Source organism: Ceratotherium simum, chromosome 18 (genome assembly GCF_057802395.1).
Source record: "Ceratotherium simum simum isolate JZ-2026a chromosome 18, ASM5780239v1, whole genome shotgun sequence".
NCBI lineage: Eukaryota > Metazoa > Chordata > Mammalia > Perissodactyla > Rhinocerotidae > Ceratotherium > Ceratotherium simum.
Genome location: NC_141917.1, coordinates 54,176,542 through 54,196,337, shown reverse-complemented (window position 1 = coordinate 54,196,337; position 19,796 = coordinate 54,176,542).

Here is a 19,796-nt window from a genome sequence, read left to right as displayed (position 1 = left end):
GATGGTCCCATGCCCTGCTTTTGTGATTCTACTGGAATGTTGCATTAGCCTTTTTGTCTCCTCATGTCTTCATTTCTTTTCAGGCAGGGATAATTAAAGACAAATGGCATTTACAAACAATGGTAATGCAGGGATAATGGGGATGTAAATGAGTTTCGGTGTCACATCTTTTTTTGAGACTATGGGCAGGTGTAAGCAGGGATGTGGATGGAGAGGGACCAAATCTTGCACCTCATCTTTGCCCTCTCTTGCTCACCACTCTGGAAACCGCTCTACCTGAAGGTCCCTCTTCTCATTCCTTCTCTCATACTGATCACTCTAGGATGTAGAGACCTTAAGTGAGAAGTCCAGAGCAAAAGGAACATGGGAACAGTTTTTAAGAAATTAAAAAAAAAACAAAACACCTTAGTGTTTTTTTGTACACATTTGTTATAAAAAGCTTCCAGACCTGAGTTTCTCAAACTTAACAATACTGATGCCTGGATATTAGGCATCAAAGTTAAATAAAACTTTCTAGGAATGGGTCCCAGGAGATTCCAATGTGTATCCAGGGTTGAGAACTGCTGCTCTCAAGGCTTTCCAGACCAGGAATTCTCAAATCTTTTGGTGTGGCAACACCTTTTTTGTTTAGTTTTTATGATGCCACCTAACTGAAAGTATGTGAAGCTTTTAAAATTTATTCTCAAAATTAAAGTTAAAATGAATTTAGTTTTGAGAATTTGGGGTGGAATTTACTATGAGGCCTTAAAATAATTGGAGTCCATACATAAGGGTCATCAATCCTGGGCAGGGACCCATCATTTATATGAGCATAAGCTTTATTCTTTCACAAGGGGCTTCCCTTGAAATTCCACCCCCAAAGCAACATTCACTGCAGGGCTTTCCGATGCCCTATGGACCTAAGAAGACAGGCGCTTCCAGCACACCTGTTGGTTTCACCTGCTTGCCTCTTTTGAGCTCCTTTGTTGCCCCTTTTCTCTTGTTCGGTGCTTAGATCTAATTTCCTGCCTATGTATTTAATATTTCCTTGCAAATGGCTTGAAATGCCACAAAAATGAGATGTAAACAACTAGAATAATTTAGAGAGATCTGACAGTTGAAAAGAGAGATGGCAGGGAGACGTTACTATGAACATGACATTAAGGAATCTTGTGGGGGACAGCTATGCTTTTCCTGATAGAGAGGTTTTCCTGAGGAACCTCTCATCCTTCTCTCACCATTGTTTTAGCCTGGGCTGGGAAATTGCTGTAGCCAATGGGCACCATATGCCTATCTTCTCACTCTACCCCTTTCTGACCCCATCTCCCATGATTTCTTCATGAGTGACTTAAATCCATGTCAGAAAGAGAGGAGTGCCAAGTGAACTGCCGAAAGATGCATCTGAAACAAAGGTCCATAATGAACAGAGAATCCGCTCGCGGATTTCCAGTTTCTTGGTTCTGAAAGAGGCTCCAAGTGAGAAGTTCCAACTTGTGTGACAGGTATGAATTGACTCCATGGCACTTAGGTGCAATACAAAAAAAAAAAAGCATATTCCTTTATGTTTAAAAGATCAAATTAGATATGGCATACAACATTTGTTTCTTAAGTGCCTGTGCTGTCTCCTGTCATTTGGAAGGTACTGTTTCTATGCTCCCTGTTCTTGGGGGAGGGGCAGCCTGAAGTCTGTGCTTGCTGTGTATGTGTCGCCTCTTCTTCCTGCCAGGTGTGCTTAAGACGAGTTGCATCAGTGCAGGTAAAGGCATCAGGACAGAATAGTTCATCAGAGTAAAACTTAGATGCCCAGCCCAGCGATAATTCCATGGAGCTATATTGTTCCTCTTCAAGCTCATAGTTGACCAAGAGTGATATGTAGACGATGGTCCAGGTGTCCCACTGTCTTGACATAGCCCAATATCACAATGACGTTAATAAGCAATACCCTATATTAATTTAGCACTTAAACTTCTGGAAGTGAAGCCAGTTAATTTAATTTAATTTTAAAAAAAACACTTTATTGAGGTATGATTGACATGGAAAAGGTTTATATATTTAATGTATACAACTTGATGAGTTTGGAGATAAGTATACACTCGTGAAACCATCACCACCATCAAGGCCATAAACATATCCATCTCCTCCCAGTGTTTCCTCCCATCCCTGTTTTTATTATTAAAATTTTTTTTTTTTTGGTGGTAAGAATACTTAACATAAGATCTATCATCTTAGCAAATTTTAAGTTTACAGTACGGAATTGTTACCTATAGGCACTGTGCTGAGCAGTAGGTCTCCAGAATGATTTATCTTACATAACTGAAACTTTGTACTCTTTGACCATTGTCTCCCCGTTTCCCCTTCCCCCAGCCCCTGGCAACCACCATTCTACTCTCTGCTTCTATGAGTTTGACTATTTCAGATTCCACATATAAGTAAGATCACACAGTACAGTCATGTGCCATATAATGACGTTTTGGTGAATGATGGACTGCATGTATGACAGTGGTTCCCTAAGATTCATATCATAGAGCCTAGGTGCGTCTGGTAGACTATACCATCTAGGTTTGTGTAAGTACACGCTATGATGTTCACACAATGACAAAATCACTTAACAACACATTTCTCAAGACATAACCCCACCATTAAGTGATTCATGACTGTATTTGTCTCTCTGTGTCTGGAAAGCCAGTTAATTTTAATCCTCTGTGTCAAAGAAAAAACAAAAAGACCCTAAAGCAGGTTTCTTAGCTTGGAATGAGTTCACAGGTCCCCTAAGAGTCTGGCTGGGCTTTGATAGGTTTGTGTACCTCCTAACACTGAAGGAAAAAAATTAGAGCAAATTTTGAATACGTTTTTTGGATACAGAGTTTGAGACATCTAACAGATTTTTTTTCCCAGTAACTTTATTGAGATAATAATGGTTTACAACATTGTGAAAATTCAGGTATACATTATTGTTTATCATTTTCTGAGTAGACTTCATCATGGTCATCCCAAGTAGTCTAATTATTGTCCATCATTGCACATAAGTATCCCTTTACCCCTTTCACCCAGCCCCCACCCCCCTTCCCCCTCTGGTAATCACTAATCCATTCTCTTTATCTATGTATTTGTTATACTCCACATATGAGTGAAATCGTGCAGTATTTGTCTTTCTCTGTTTGGCTTATTTCACTTAACACAGTACCTTCAAGGTCCATCCATGTTGTTGCAAATGGGACTATTTTGTCATTTTTTATGGCTGAATAGTATTCCTTTGTATATATATACCAAATCTTTATCCAATCATCAGTTGATGGGCACTTGGGTTGCTTCCACATCTTGGCTATTGTGAATAATGCTGCAATGAACATAGGGGTACGTAGGTCTCTTTGGATCACTGATTTCAAGTGTTTTGGATAAATGCCCAGTAGTGGGATAGCTGGATGGTATGGTATTCTTATTTTTAATTTTTTGAGAAATCTCCATACTGTTTTCCATAGTGGCTGCACCAGTTTGCATTCCCACCAGCAGTGCATGAGAGTTCCCTTTTCTCCACATCCTCTCCAACATTTGTTGTTTTTTTGTCTTGGTGATTATAGGCATGCTGACCGGTGTAAGGTGATATCTCATTGTTGTTTTGATTTGCATTTTCCTAATAATTAGTGATATTGAACATCTTTTAATGTGCCTGTTGGCCATCTGTATATCTTCTTTGGAAAAATGTCCATTCATATCCTCTACCCATTTTTTGGTTGAGTTGTTTGGTTTTTTGTTGTAGAGTTGAATGAGTTCTTTATATATTTTGGAGATCAACCCCTTGTTGGATAGGTGATTTGCAAATATTTTCTCTCAGTTAGTGGGCTGTATTTTTGTTTTGTTCATGGTTTCCTTTGCAATGCAGAAGCTTTTTAGTCTGATGTAGTCCCATTTGTTAACTTTTTCTTTTGTTCCTCTTGCCTGGTCAGACATGTTATTTGAAAAGATGCTGCTAAGATCAATGTCAAATAATGTACTGCCTAGGGCCGGCCCCGTGGCTTAGCGGTTAAGTGCGTGCTCTCCGCTGCCGGCGGCCCGGGTTCGGATCCCAGGTGCGCACCGAGGCACCACTCCTCCAGCCATGCTGAGGCCGTGTCCCACATACAGCAACTAGAAGGATGTGCAGCTATGACAGACAACTATGTACTGGGGCTTTGGGGGAAAAATAAATAAATAAAATCTTTAAAAAAAAAAAAAAAAAAAAAAATAATGTACTGCCTATATTTTCTTCCAGGAGTTTTATATTTTCAGGTCTTACATTCAAGTCTTTAATCCATTTTGAGTTAATTTTTGTGTATGGTGCAAGATAATGGTCTACTTTCATTCTTTTGCATGTGGCTGTCCAGTTTTCCCAAAACTATTTATTGAAGAGACTTTACTTTCTCCATTGTATGTTCTTGGCTCCTTTGTTAAAGATTAACTGTCCACAGATGTGTGGTTTTATTTCTGGGCTTTCAATTCTGTTCCATTGATCTGTGTGTCTGTTTTTGTGCCAGTACCATGCTGTTTTGATTACCATAGCTTTGTAGTATATTTTGAAGTCAGGGATTGTGATGCCTCCAGCTTTGTTCTTTTTTCTCAGGATTGCTTTGGCTATTTGGGGTCTTTTGTTGTTCCATATAAATTTTAGGATTCTTTGTTTAATTTCCATGAAGAATGTCATTGGGATTCTAATTGAGATTGCATTGAATCTGTAGATTGCTTTAGGTAGTATGGACTTTTTACCTATGTTGATTCTTCCAACCCATGAGCATGGAATATTTTTCCATTTCTTTGTGTCTTCTTCAATTTCTTTCAACAATGTCTTATAGTTTTCAGTGTCTAGGTCTTTCACCTCTTTTGTTAAGTTTATTCCTAAATACTTTATTCTTTTTGTTGGAATTGTAAATGATTGTACTCTTGATTTCTCTTTCTGTTAGTTCACTGTTAGTATATAGAAATGCAACTGAGGGGCTGGCCCCGTGGCTTAGCGGTTAAGTGCCCGCGCTCCACTACTGGCGGCCCGGGTTTGGATCCCGGGTGCGCACTGATGCACCGCTTCTCCGGCCATGCTGAGGCGGCGTCCCACATATAGCAACTAGAAGGATGTGCAACTATGACATACAACTGTCTGCTGGGGCTTTGGGGAAAAAAAGGAGGAGGATTGGCATGGATGTTAGCTCAGGGCTGATCTTCCTCGGGAAAAAAAAAGAAATGCAACTGATTTTTGTAAGTTAATTTTGTACCCTGAGATATCTACCAGATTTTCATGGTGATTTTGGCCTTAAATGGGTTAATTACCACTACTGATTTTGAAATTTAGGATTATGAGAAATGTGCATTATATGGGTAGGGCAGGATCGTCAAGATAAGCCTTTACAAGCAAATATTTGTAGCCACCATAGATGTGTTAACCTATAGAAAGTTGACTCCTCAATTCTAAAGCCCTCTTATTCCTTGGGCATCAGGTTACCCAGAATAGGGACCCATCAGAGCCAAATAAAGGCAGAGGAAACATGGAACCAGTAGGAAGGCAGGCATTTCCTAGGCTCGACCTGCGCTGGCCAGCAGAATCAGACAACTTGGGTGAAGTGAGGGCCTGGGTGTTACGGTGGAGCTGGAGAGGCAGTAGCCATGGGCATGTGATGACGTTCCATCCATTTCTCTGTTGGTGCAGGTGAATCCTTAGTCTGGCGTCCTGGACAAAGCAAGCAATGACTACTGATTTTTTCATCCTGTAAAATAATAGACTCAGGGATTTCTTTGAGGAAATAGAGCCACATGGTGCTACATAAATTTCATTACTCTTATTATCATTACTCCAATTTTAATTTGATTTAAAAATTTTATCGCTCGTAATTGTAGCAGTTATGAATGTTGATATTATTTTCTGCCATTTCTAATTTCTATAAAGAATACAGATCTTAGCTTCTTAATAATTGAAAATGACTCCTGCTTAATGGATTCATGCATTCATACGGAATTTCAATCTTTGGCTTTGACATTAAGGGGTAGTGAATATTATCAGCTCCTTTAAAAATTACGTGTATTGTTTTCTAAATCCAGCAATGTCCGATCTGTATGATCTAATGGTCTGATGTTTTTCATTATGGAGGAAAATTAGTCAATTTGGAATGCAAAAAAGCTAAATAAACATATTTTTATATGCAAAAATAAGAATAGCGCTTAATGATATTTTGGCTTTTGCTAAAGGTTTTTTTTTTTTTTTTCATTTGGAGTAATGCCAGATGGGGATCTCTCTCTAGAGGGTAAGAGTGTATGTTTGACTTTGTACCAGGCACATTTCTAGGTCCTAAAGAGTTAAAACATATTTGGACCACCCTTATTAAACAGGCTACTATATTAGGAAGACTTGTATAAATACTCGGGAAAGGGCTCGTGAGAGAATAACCTGCTGCACTCTATTTGTGTTATGGTCACCGTATACATAAGCTAATTTTAAATATTAAAACTCTAATTATAAAAGCCCACTTCCCCAAAGGACGGGCCATGTGGGGAAGGGGGGTGATGACCTGAGGGGTCAGTCACAGGGCCAGATGAGTAAATGGATGGAGGTGATAGGATCATTCCTTGGGGTGCCCCGGTTTCCTGGGGGAGAAACTTGGAACTGGGTTGGTTCCTCTGACTGTAATTTGGAGGACAGTACTTGGATGGAGCACTTCAGTAAATAATGCTCACATTTTGAGGAATAAAAATAAGTTGCAATTTTGATCTAGGGGCAGGGAAGAACATAGAGAAGAACCCTAAATAAGTAATATGGTGTACCTTGCACTAAGCGTTCTGTGGCTCAAGAGCAATTACTGGAGGACAAGAGATTTGGGGCTCAGCAAAAGACTTTCATACTTTTACTAAAACTCTTGGGATCAGATTCCTTTATGTTTCTGACTGATCCTGTCTGCATTTTCTTTACTCATTTTTAGTAAATGCTGCTTGAATCCAACTGCTTACCTCAACTATACTAAGGGAAAACAAGGAATGGGTGTTGGTTCCAGACTAGAAACCAGAGAACAAGGGGCCTACATGGGAAATCAAGAATAATTTCCCTATTTTAAGGTCAACGCATTAGCGAACTTAATTCTGTCTGCTTCCTTAATTTCCCTTTGCCGTGTAGCATAACATATTCACATGTTCTGGGGATTCAGACATAGACATCTTTGGAAGGCCATTATTCTTCCTATCAAAGACAGAAATGTCCTATATCACTGCTGTCTAATACAGTAGCCACTAGCCACATGTGGCTATTTAAATTTAATTAAAATAAGTAGAATTAAACGTGCAGTTCCTCAGTCACTGTAGCCACAATTCAAGTGCTCAATAGCCGCATGTGGTTATTGGTTTGCATAATGGGCAGTGCCACTCTAGGGAGGTAGGAAGTACCAGATGATGTAGGCCCTGGTGCTTCTCAATCTCTTCCATTTAAGAATTCTTAGGAGCAGATAAGCCTGCCCCCACGGCATGGGGAGATGTGGGATAGCCCAATGAGACCCAATCCAACACCAAATTTCTTTAAAGACTCTTGCTAATTTTTATTTTGTTCAATAATATATCCAAGTTTATTTTATTAAAAAAAGTATATATATTTACAAATTTTCAAGTAAAACTAGCATTCTGGAAAAGTCACCATGTTTATTCCAGAACTCCCCTGGTCTATTGACACACACTCCAGTGCTGATACATATACCAACAGGAGAAGCCCCGCTGTAGAAATTTCTGGGCAGAGGAGGAATATGGTCAGATTTGAAGAGGGCCCCCAGGAAGCAATGGGGAGGATGGCTTTGACAGGAAATAGACTAGAGGTAAGGAGACTAGCTAAGAGGACGATTATATATCCTTACCCTCTTTAACTCAAGTGACGTTAAATGACTTGCTTTGGCCAATGAAATGTGAGCCAAAGTGACACATGTTACTTTGGGGCAGAAGCTTTAAAAGGCAGTTCCTGCCTCATGATACTCTCTTTTCCCTCTTTGTGATACCTTCTTCCCTGACAACAAATAATGTTTCAGGTGAAGGCTGCTCCATCAACCTTGATCTCAGAATGAAGACAGTGTAGAGCAGCGCTGCAGCTGACCCATGATGGGCATATAATGTGAGCAAGAAATTAACTCACATTTTTGTCAGCCACCAAGATTTTGGGATTATTTGTTACCACTAGAACTTAGCCTACCCTGGTTGATACAGAGATGGTGCAAGATACTTGGACAGAGGCCTTGGCTGTATAGAATGTCAATTAAGAGATGTGTTGACTTAAAAATGGTTATAGCTCGTAGGTGATCCTAAGCCTTAAGCTTTATTTATGCTGTTTGCTTGTCTTTACACAACAGCCATTCGCTTTTTATATTTTAAGTGAAGGTTCTTTTTACTATTTAGTTTATGCTTTTAAACAAATCAAATTATATGGTGCCAAGATCATTTCATGAGAATACTTTCTGATTGGATTTGGGTTGCAAGAACAGAGCATGGAAACAATTTAGTGGAGACACAAGATTTTTCTGTTAACTGGAATTATTGGAAATTGAGGAGATGGGTTTGTATCTTTCAGATGACTTTCCTCCCTGTTTTATTCCATTGAGTAGTCATTAGTTTGAGATTGCCCTTCCAACCCCAAATCCAAAAATAGATGCAATGTTGGTAGCTATTTTTATAAAGGGTTGAGCACTAAAAGCAAGTTAATTGTTAACTTGTATCTTTTTTCCTTTTCCTAATCAGTAATAAGTGATACTATCTGTTTTCCTAGAGCAATAAATAATAGTACTATTATATCTGATAAACAAAATATATCATATTACAGAGTCCAAAATTGGAATGTATATCCCAAATATAATTGACCTTCTTCTGAAGATGGAGATTTTAATAGTCAGAAGAGACCCAGCAGCAGCATGGAAAAAAAATGCTATGAATCACTCACAGTAGTTATGTCATTTCTTCATCCAACTTTGAGCAGTTTATATTGTTGTTACTTGACCTGTTTGTGCATAAATGAAGGCTTGGAAAGAGGGTGGAGTTACTGGTGGAGGAGGAGAACAAGTATATTAATATAGGTGTCATACGCCAGAGGGTTTATAATGATTTGACTGAGGTCCACTGTTCACCTGGATGGGTTTCTGTTTCCTTTTTTTGTTTCGTCCAGTGCAAAAATACCCTTTGTTCCTCTTTCTTGGACAAAAGTATGAATCTTAAAAATAGGGAAGCCACAATCCATGTGCTTTTCCTGGACAGTAAAGTGGTGGTGGTGAGGGGAAGATGGGGGCAAACAGGGTTGATGTGTAACCTCATCAGGACTCAAAATGCTGTAGACTGCTTCTATTGACAAAATTCTTCCCTTGTCAAGGGAAAAAATGTCAGAGAAGAAGATGCATTAGGTGGTGTCTTTGCTCTTTCTTGACATTCTTGGATTGTTTTTGGAAGCAGACAGGAAAACTTTCATACATTTCCAGAGGACTAGGCTATGTATGTTCAATTTCATAAACTATGTATTTTTGGCATGTGTTATTGTATAGCCACTCTGTACTCAGCATCTAGAACAGAGTTGACATTTTTACCCCAACCAGGGAAGAATTTTATCAGTAGAAGCTTTCCTATGCAATGAGCCAGGAAAGTGCATAGTAGGGTGGAATGGCTTAAAGTAAATTGTTATAAAGAGAATCATATTTCCTCCTAGGAGCTATAGTAAAATTAAAGATTGTTTTTTGGACTGAAGAGCTGATAGTAAATAAATCACAGATATATAAATATATTGTAGAGGAGAGATACAGTTGTAAACTTCAGTAATAATTTAAATGTTAAATTAATAAAGTAATAAAGTGGGAATAAATCCACAAGGAAAGGCCAATGTAATGTAAGGTACACGTAGGACCCAAGGAAACTCATGCATCATAAATTTGACCCAAAATTAATGATAGCTCTAAGAAACATTGATTAAACATTAAATTACCCACAATTTTACTTTCCTCCTTAGGAGTGATGCTCTGGCCCTTTAAAAGAGGCAATCCCATGAAGTTTTAGCCAATGTTTGCTTTTTCTGTGACAGTAAATTTCCATGTAGAAGACAGGCACTTCTGACTTTTGTCACTGATCTTAAAATAGCAGGTGTTTCATAAATGAGTGTTATTGTTGATTATGGGGCTTCTTCTTTCTCCAAAAATTATTTTCTAAAAAGAGGCTGATTATTACCTTTACAATAGCATAAAAATATGAAGTACCTAGGGATAATCTTAATAAGAAGTGTTTAGGTACAATATGAAGAAACTAAAACTCTACTAAGGGAAATAGGAGAAGATTTTATTTCTTTTGTGGGAGTAGGGTTAAATGTCTTAAAGATATGAATTATGTTAATTAAAAAATAAATTTAATAGAATTCTTCTTATTATTCATATAAAATATTTTTGGAACTTAAAAATAATTCCAGAATTGTTCTTGGAGAAAAAAAAAAAAAGAGAATGGCCAAAAATTTTTTTGACAAAGAATCATAATGAAAGAACACTTGTACTATTATGTATTGAAATTTATTATGCCACTTCACACCCATTAGGGTGGCTATTATCAAAAAAGAAAACAACAAGTGTTGATGTGGATGTGTAGGAATTAGAACCCTTGTACATTGCTAGTGGAATGTCAAATGGTGCAGCTGCTGTGCAAAACAGTACAGCAGTTCCTCGAAAATTAAACATGGAATTACCATTTGATCCAGCAATTCCACTTCTGGATATATACACAAAAGAATTGAAAGCAGGGACTCAAAACAGATATTTGTACACTGCTATTCATAGCAACATTATTCACAATAGCCGAAAGGTGGAAACAACCCAAATGTCCACTGACAGATGAATGGATAAACAAAATGTGGTATATACATCCAATGGAATACTATTCAGCTTTAAAGAGGAATGAAGTTCTGATACGTGCTACAACATGGATGAAACTTGAAGATATTATGCTAAGTGAAGTAAGCCAGACATAAAAGGACAAATATTTTATGACTTCACTTGTATGAGGTACCTACAGCAGTCAAATTCATAGAGGCAGAAAGTAGAACAGTGGTTGCCAGGGGCTGGAGGGCGAGGGAGTGGGGTGTTATTGTTTAATGGGTACAAAGTTCCAGTTGGGAAGGTGAAAAAGTTCTGGAGATGGACGGCGGTTATGGTTGTATGACATTGTGAATGAACTTAATGCCACTGATCAGTACACTTAAAAATGGTTAAAATGGGCCAGCCCCAGTGGCCTAGTGGTTAAGTTCGGCATGCTCTGCTTCAGCGGCCTGAGTTTGGTTTCTGGACATGGACCTACACCATTAGTCTGTCAGTGGCCATGCTATGGCAGCGGTTCACATACAAAAAGAGGAAGATTGGCAACAGGTGTTACCTTAGGGTGAATCTTCCTCAGGAAAAAAAAAAAGCTTAAGATGGTAAATTTTATGATGTTATGCATATTTTTCCACAATAAAAGAACCCCCCAAAACTGTATTACAATGTTATAGTAGGTAAAGTAGCAGAGTAATTGCTCAATATTGGTACTCAGTTCAACATAACCACATGGATAGTCAAGAAACAAACTCTATTATGTTAATGAATTTAATATCTGATATAAATAGCCATCATAAATAAATTGCAGAAAGAAGAATTATTTAAGGAATACTAAGACAATTAGTGAACTATTTCGGGTAAAAATACATACTAAGCTCTTATTATAATCTAAAATACCAGGTGGATCAAGGTGTTCAATTGAAAAATGAAACCATGAGAATACTTGTCTAATCACAGGATGGGGAAAGACTATAAAAATAAAAATAATAGCATTATAAAGAAAAATTTGATAGATTTCATGCATAAAAATACTTCTGCATATAAAAAGTATCATACAAAATCAAAAGGCAAGTGATATACTAGAAAAAATAGTAAATATACTAGTAAACAAAAGGTTTACTAACATTATCCCATATATAGTTCATGCAAAAATAGAAAATTTAAAGAAGGAAAAGATAAGGGTTGATATCAATGTTCAACCTTGCTAGAAATCTAATATTTGTAATTTTTTGCCTATCTATGAACAAAGACATTATTAAAGATAATTCTCAGTGTTGTAGGGGGTTTGGGGAGGTGGGCATTCTGATTCACAGCTGGCAAGGGAACACATTTAGACAGGAAAGTTGTAGCAGGGCTTTGTTGGTTGTGACGGAAACTGAGCTTAAACTAGTTTAAACAAAAAAGGGAATCTTTTTGGCTTATGCAACTGAGAAGTTCAAGGAATGGAAGTGGCTTTATGCAAAGCTGGATCCAGTAGCTCAAAATGATTCATTCTCTGTCTCTACTTCTGCCTCTGTCTCCCTCGTTTGCTTGCCTCTGCATGGCTATATTCTCAGGCAGTCTCTCTCTACATGGTGAAAAGAGAGCTGTTGGCAGACCCACGTTTACATTATCCTTTCTGCTTGCTGTCCTAGAGAAAGGGAGAGAGTGAGAGCAAGCATCTTTTTTTTTTTTTTAAATTACCGCTTTATTGAGATATAATTTATATAACATCCTAATTCACCCATTTAAAGCATACAATTGAATGATTTTTAGCATATTCACAGAGTTATGCAACCATCACCACAATCAAGTTTAGAGCATTTTCATCACTCCAAAAAGAAACATAATACCAATTAGATGTACTTCTCATTTTCCCCTCAACACATCAGCCCTAGCCAACCACTAATCTACTTTCTGTCTCTATAGATTTGCCTGTGAGTGAGCATCTTTTAACCTATCTCCAGCAAACATACTGAGAAAACTCCAGTTAGCCTGGCTTGGGTTATGTGTCCATCTCTGAACCACTTACTGGGTCAAGGGGATGGAGTCCTCTTACCAGCCAGATCAGGTCATCATCTCAGCTCGGGGGCCAGGGAGCTGGATCTAAGCAGCCATCTGAGCCACATGTTTTGGGCAAGAATGAGAATGTTATGGAATGGGAAGAGGTTCTCCGAAGGCAGGAGAGCTGGAAGGCAAACGTGTCCATACCCAGGGCAACTGGCAATACGTACCCAAAGTCTTTAAAATATACATATCTTTGAGCTTAGTAACTCCAATTTTGGGACTTTATCCTAAAGAAAGGACCAGAAACAAACTCTCACTCCTGCTGCACCTGTGGTGATGGAGTGTAAAGCAGAGAAGGAGGCAGAGAACAGCAGCCCCCCGGCTAGTGGAGAAGAAGGAAGATGGCAGCCATGTGTGAATGAAGGCAGAGTGCCCAGCTTGAGCAGGGAGCACTTCCACAAACCTCTGACTTCATCTTCCCCTAAGGGCACCAGTGCAGCATGATGGCAGCACCCCAGCCACAGGGGTGAGCGATATTCTTCAGCGAAATTATTGCAGCTTTCACCTTGAGGAAACAGGTTCTCCATCAGCACCCGGTGTAGTGGTGTGTGCTGCTTTTAAATCCTGTCCCAGCCACTTGGACAGCGTTTGAATCCTGTCCTGTGCAGGTCAGGCAACAGGTAAGAAGGCTTGAGCCAGACGTTTAACAGGCCAGGTGTTGGCTGAGCCGCACTGCCTCAGCCTTGTCTGAGTGTGTTCTCTGTTGCTTTTTAAACTTTCCAGGCCTGGAGTGAGGGGACAGCTCTTCAGTCAGAAAGAACCACCCTGTAGCACATCTCCCAGGAAGATCTCTGTGTGGCTTGTAGACTGTCTTTTAACTACATAAATCTGTTTTTTTAAAGCCAATCAGAAGGTGGGTGCTTTTGTTCAGGATGTGCCTGCTGTTTTATGAAAGACAGAGAGAGAGAAAATCTCTCTCTAAAAGTGAAGTTAAATCTACGAATTTAAAGGCTAGTTTGGGGGCATTAAAGAAGCAAATATAATGAGTCTTTAAGAGAACACACAGCTGTTACAGAGAGCATCAGGCCAGTCTGTGTGTATTTGAGGTTCATATGATCAGTGTGAATTGGGTTGTTAATTGTTGAAGGTTGGAGTCTCAACGGGATTTCAGAAATACGATATAAAAGTTGAAGGCAGCTTTGGCATCCTAGGCATTCTGTTGAGATTCAAGTGGGAACCATCCCAAAGCCCAGTGATGGCCTCACAGCAGGAGTTTTAGGTGTTCACTCCTGCTGCATCTCTTGGTGCACCCCCGCTGCCCCACAGGCCCTCAAAGGCTGCGGACTCCAAGGCTGGGGAGCTGGCATTTCTAGGAGCCAGGATCAAGCCTGGCTTGGCCACAAAATTTGACTTTGTTATAGGCAGGAACTAGTAAGAGTTTTCTTCATTTGATTCCAGTCAGGATTGGAATATCCCATCCAGGTACATTCAGAAATCAAATTAAGGCTGAAGTGATAAAAATAAGGGGTGGTGAGAGTGGGATGTTGAAGAAAGAACAAAATTTGGATGTGTACAGAGATTGGTATGGGTAGGGGTGAGAAGCAAGCCCATTTTTTTTTTTCTCGTGAGGAAGATTAGCCCTGAGCTAACATCCATTGCCAATCCTCCTCTTTTTGCTGAGGAAGATTGGCCCTGGGCTAACATCTGTGCTCATCTTCCTCTACTTTATATAAGAAGCTGCCACAGCATGGCTTGATGAGTGGTACGTTGGTCTGCACCCAGGATCTGAACCTGCGAACCCCAAGCTGCCAAAGTGGAGTGTGCAAACCCAACTGCTACACCACTGGGCCAGCCCCAAGCCCTTCTTTTAAGTCTCTCGATTTTGTGATTTAAAATTGAGAGAGAACTGGCTTTTTTTTTTTTTTTTTGCTGAGGAAGATTCTCCCTGAGCTAACATCTGTTGTCAGTCTTCCTCTATTTTGCATGTGGGTCACTGCCACAGCCTGGCTGATGAGTAGTGTAGGTCCACACCTGGGATCTGAGCCTGTGAACGTGGGCCACTGAAGCGGAATACCCCAAACTTAACCACTAGGCCATAGGGCTGGCCGTGGGAGAGAAGTGGCTTTTAAGCACACATGATCTGACAGCTGATGGAGTGGAAGATGTTGGAGAGCAGAATACTTTTGCTCAGCTGTTTGGCAAGCTGTTGATATCAGCAGTTACATGACATGAGGCCACGGTTTCCTCAGCATCACCTCCAAGTTCCTGCTCTGGAGTTGGGCATGCCCTCATGGTGCCATGGAAAAATGAACGTGGCTTGAATTTAGAGGATTGGAGTTTATGTTTCCGCTCAGCTATTTGCCAGCACTGTGAATTGTCTGCAGCTTACAGTTCCCAGCAGTGACTGAAGGAATTTTTTCCAGGTGCTTCCTATATTACCATCTCTTGTTAGTAACTGTTTTTAGAATTTTAGGTTAAGTAGTTTTCACAGAAGTAGCCTAAGAAGTCATGAGAATCAGAGTTAAATGATCCCCTGCTTTCATCTGTCCCTGTCTACCCAAGGCTTTGAAGCTGAATGTGCCAACTGGAGGTTAGAAGAGAAAGATGGCTTTGGGGGAAATTTCCAGGTATCTTAAGCTTTGAAAGTCTTTTTGTTCTCCCCATGTCCCAAATGGTTTAATTTTAACATAAATAATATACCTTCACACTAGGTTGTAAAAGACATGTGATTTTATTTTTGTGATGCATTGTCTTCTGCAGTATTAAAGGGAAAGAAATGTTAATGTGTAGCATCCTATCCTGCTTTTGAAGGCAGGGTAGTTGTACAGTTTTGTTACCAGCAGTGCTAACCTGAATGTGATCTGGTTACCCTGGAAATGTAGGAATTTATATGAATGTAGTGTAAAATAAAATGTGGACTGATTCCCAGGAAAACAAAACAAAAAGAAAATCCCATAATCACTTTGAATCTGTACAATGGGAAGAGAAAGAGAAAAAAAGATCGTGATGCCAACGATTATGGTGATGAAGATGATGTTACCTGTCACTAGTCTATTTTGAGCTGAAGGGTGGTGGAAAGGGGTGGGGTTGAGTGGGGTGGAGTAATCTGTGGGTCTGTGGGTCTGTCCAGGGTGGAAGAAGAAGGGGGTCATGAAAATCCACTTTACCCTGGCCAGGTGATGGTGTTCTCTTTGCCACTGAAGATGTTTCAAGTGCCGCTGGGGATCTGGTGCTGTGGGGTGTAGTGGGAAGTGGGCTACTTCCCTCTCTCTGGGGAGTTAATACAAGCACATAAACTCCAAAGACATTTCTTTAGTTCCCTGCTCCAAGTTCATAATGATAGAATATATGGAGTGTGAGGGTATTGAGGGGATGAGGGTGAAATGTGAGGGGTTGCAGCCTGAGTCTGGCTGACTACTCTTTGTGCTCTGGACAATAGCAAGGGCTTCCTGAGCAGACCTTTAGGATGTTCCCATGTGGCTATTCTCCTGCTTGACAGAGTGTTCAGCCCAGACCCCTCTCTTTCCTCCTTTCCTCCAGAAGTCTCAGTCTCTCTCTGTCCTTCCCCCCTCTTATGCCTCAAACATTGTCGTTCCTTTATTGTAGGTATGAATCCCAGCTGGGCTGTCCGCAGACTTTCTTTTGCTGGGTAGGGGAAGGTAGAAGCTCTAAGACCTGAGGCCAGAGGGAGAGAGGCAGGATGATGAGTAGTCTTGACTTCAGGGGGCAGCATACCTTTTTGTTTCCTTTTTCTGCTTTTCTTTTATATTGACTCCAAATATCTAAAAAAAAAAAAAAATCAGATTTCACACATTGAAAGGTAATTTTCTCATTAGATCTGCTTAAAGAGTCTTATCAACTGCTAGCATAGATCTTGGTCGTTATGCCAAAAAAGAAAAAGATATCTTCTTGCTGCCCTTCAGTTACTTGATCAAACCACCTTTCATTTACTTTGTTTTTGGAAACCCACACCCACCTGCTCTTTCCTGGTTCGTTTCTTTTCTTCCTTAGTTGCAGCTGGTAAGTGGCTGCATAGTCCTGCAGTAATAGTGGTTGTAATGGTGTTGATGCTGCTGCTGATGTAACAGGCTTTTGTCTAAGGGGAATCTGGACATGTCTGCGCTTGTCTGTTGCACCGGTGGGGCAGGACTGCCAAAAGACTGTGTAGATGAGGATTAAGGATTCTTTGGGAAAGGAATTCTTCAGGAAGGAGGGAGGAGCCAGGCACAAGAAGCTTGGCCTAATAATCAATCTCAGCTCTCAAAAGGGGGTGGTGATCTGTGCTTCTAGTTAAACATTCCCTCCTCAGGCCTTCTCAGATCATTCTATATAACCTGATACCACCCACCACATCTCTCTTCTATTCCTCCCTCCTTTAAAAATTTTTTTCATAGTGCTCATTACCATCTAAAAGGATCTTCTCATTGCTTCGTTGCTTATTTATCCTCTTTCTCCTCATTGACTAGAAAGGAAGTTCCCTGATACCAGGGATTTTTCCTTCCTTATTTCTACTAGCCCCCATGCCTAGAAGGGGGCCTACCACAGAGTAGTGTGCAATGAGAGAATAGATATTGTACGGTGAAGCAGCTGTCTCCAATTCTTCCCTGACCCAACTTCATGGACTTAAGTGTGTATCCTAGACAGAGACAAGCTTATAAGTAAAAATGGAAAGACCTGTTTCATAAAATTACGTAAAACCATTGAGCACCTTGACAGATCCTGGCCCTAATTTTAAGCATGGCTATAGTCCATAGCCCATTTCTCTTTTTGCTATTTGGAATCTCCGAGTCCCTCAGCTGAAGCCAGCATGGGAGCCACCTGAATTGTGCTCCACTGTGGGAAGGCTTAGGCTTTAAGTCACATTCATTCCTTTGAGGGGCATCTAGGATGATGGTGTTTGGGGATCTCAAACTTAAGTTTAAGTCATATTTGTGATTCATGGCCCTTTTTCTCAATCTAGACTTTGACCATAATCAGAGGGAATGACATAGTCTCCCTATTGTCTTCCGGGGGATCTAATGGGGCAAAAGTATATAGCCAGACACACTACTGTATAAGGAGGCAGTGGGGAGTAGGGAAGATATTAGACTTTGATGGTAGATGGGTGATGATTTGAATGCTAGTTCTTTCACTTGATAGCTTTGAAAAGTGCTCAAGGTATTGACTTTTCTAAGCCCCAATTTTGTCATCTTTCAAATGGGGATAATAATGCCTGCAGTAAGTTTGTTGATAATTTTTTATAGCCTGTGATTTTTCCATGGTCTTGCCCCTCATGCCGCTACAGGGAATGGCTGCTAGTTAATGACTCAGGGTAGCAACCGATAGAAAGCAGCAGCTCTGTCAGCTTGTACAAATGAGGGCTAGGCTTGTCTTTTATTCAAGCACAATCAGATCATCTTCCTTTCCTACCTGCCACCAAGAAAAAGCTTGGCGATGTCCATCTGGCTTTCCAAGGGCGTCTCAATTACCCTTTTATTATCTTTCTCTCCTCTAAATGTCCTCTTAATTATTATTCAGTTTGGTTTCATGTCAGACAGGGGTGGTGCTTTATTCATCTCTTTATCCTCAGCACATAGCGTGGAGCTTGACATGAGGGGGACAATTATTGCCTATTGAACGCAGCTGAATTGGCTGTCCTTGGTCCTGCACAGCTCACCCTCAGGCTGGGTTTCCTTCTCCTTACCTCACAGCTTGGACTACTCCTCTTCCCAACCTCCTGTGTCTGACCTTGGGAACCATCTCAATAAAGGGAAAGATCTAGATGTCATGATTCCTTCTCTTTCAACCCTTTGCTTGTGCAATCAGATACTTTGCTCCCCTTCTGCAATTTCATATAGAATTACATCTAGAATTTGAAAACATTTAAAGAATAATCACTCACTCTGCTTATGAATATACTGATAGGTCCCTTTTCAGAAATTTCACAAGTTTATTGTCTGCAGAGACGAACTAAGTCTAATTTCCAGTTTCCCAATTTGTAAACATTGCTTGGGTCTTTAGTGTTTTGGGGGCTTATACCTAAACTCTTTTTTTTTTTTAAATAATTTTATTTATTTTTTTCCCCCAAAGCCCCAGTAGATAGTTGTATGTCATAGCTGCACATCCGTCTAGTTGCTGTATGTGGGACGCCGCCTCAGCATGGCCGGAGAAGCGGTGCGTCAGTGCGCGCCGGGGATCTGGACCCGGGCCGCCAGCAGCGGAGCGCGAGCACTTAACTGCTAAGCCACGGGGCTGGCCCCTAAACTCTTATTTCAACATTTCCATGTGTTTATGACTGTAGAAGTTTTCCCTACTTTGAATCAATAGCAGTTAAGCATGTATGGGCCAGATACTGATTCAGTTTTCTGTCTGAAGATTGCTCAATACTACCCTGTGCTAGAGTTTATTCGTGAGAAGAATGCATTAGTGTAGTGCTTTCAAACTAATGTTCTCAAGGAACAGTGCTGTTATGTAAGGTGGACCATTGGTTTACGGAGAAATCAAATAATAGTGATTGTTTTTCTACTTTTAAGGAATAGTGAATTAATGAATGGAATATTTTCTCAATTTTAAAATTTCTTGCATTTGATAATATTGCTTCACTGGTAGTGAGGTCTAGCTGGTGAGTAAAGTACGCATGAGTAGAAAACACATCTGAAAAGTAATTCCTTAAAATTTAAGTGTTATTATTTCTTGAATGCAGAAATGTAAATACATATTCCACAGCCATATTTTGCTACTAGTAAAATTATTTATAATTTGTATGGTAGAATTAAATATATCAACATTTCATGATATTTTGCCATAACTCTATTACAGGTCTTGCCATGAATAAACTGGAGGATCATTACAATCATAGTTTAGTGCTCAATATGAATTTTTGTCCAATGAATTCCCTAAAAAAATGATCTGAGTGTTTCCTGTATGACAGACACTGTGCTGATCTGGGTATATGTAGTGTGACGTGACAGGGAATCTCCTTAACGAACTGACCATATTGATTATGTTTTCTTCAAGGCAGATGATGAGAGTTAATCT